The sequence below is a fragment of the Schistocerca piceifrons genome, chromosome 1, assembly GCF_021461385.2.
Source record: "Schistocerca piceifrons isolate TAMUIC-IGC-003096 chromosome 1, iqSchPice1.1, whole genome shotgun sequence".
In the NCBI taxonomy this organism is placed as follows: Eukaryota; Metazoa; Arthropoda; class Insecta; order Orthoptera; family Acrididae; genus Schistocerca; species Schistocerca piceifrons.
The window spans coordinates 167,519,076-167,520,158 of NC_060138.1; positions in this window are offsets into that span (position 1 = coordinate 167,519,076).

Consider the following 1,083-nt stretch of genomic DNA (forward strand, 5'->3'; position numbering starts at 1 on the left):
TTTTGTAAAATGGACATTGATTTGTGGCATAGCTCGAGATCTAGGTTAGATCAGAAGGTGACCAGTCTGATTAAGAGTTGGTGAAGCGTGTCAGTGTGTCATTACGACCTGTTCTTTGATGAATTGTCCACTTAGTAGTTATATTTACATCCCTGACGAAAACCAATATTTTCTCACCGTTGTCTGATATTTTGAAGTTACTGATTATGTTCGAACAAGATCAAAGCCAAAAACCCAATCTTCCTGCGCGCGTTCCGGTACTCTGATGACATTATAGTCGCCATACTGGTTGATAGCTTCATTACTCAAGACTGACAGGTTGTATCATATTCATGAATACTTCCCAACTTTCAATGGTTTGAAACCCTTCCCATTTAAATAACCTTTAAAACTAACCGTGTAAAAGAGCAAGGTGTAGCCATATTTTCGAAACAAAGTACCATTTTTACAAACCAACTCAGACGTTTCTCATCAAGGAAACGATCATGAACATGATCCATGGAAGACGTCAATAGCTAACAACTGCATGACGATGGAGAGGCTTAGTCATCACTTCAGCGTGAGTCCCAAATGCAACTGTTTCTTTTCTTTTTTGGTTGAGCGCATGAAATCCATATTTTTGGTCTCAAGCGCGAGTTCTCAAAACAAATGTTTTGAAATGAATCTCATTCATCTCCTCAGTTATTAAAACAATGGTGGCATTACGTTTTCTCTTTTGTCACTTAGCCCTAAAAAGTAAAACTAAGGAGACTGAGATTTTTAACAGTTTAAGTACATAAATACTGAAGTACGTCCAAAAACATCAACTTCCGTTTAAAGAATTTTAAGTACAGGAAGGCCTCGATACATTTCCAATAACAACCAGTCCACCTTCTCGAATATAAGTTAAAAAAAGTGTGACTTTTAGGATAAAGCTGTTTTCTGCGAAATTCCTGAATAACAGAGCTTTTTTGGATAGTAAGAAACATTGTCGCGAGTTTAGCTACAAATTCCTCGAGGGGTTGTGCTGCAGTGGTACCAAACCTGCTACCAATTGCTATTTACAATAATTTACTTCTTGGTAGAAAAAACGAAGATGTGTCA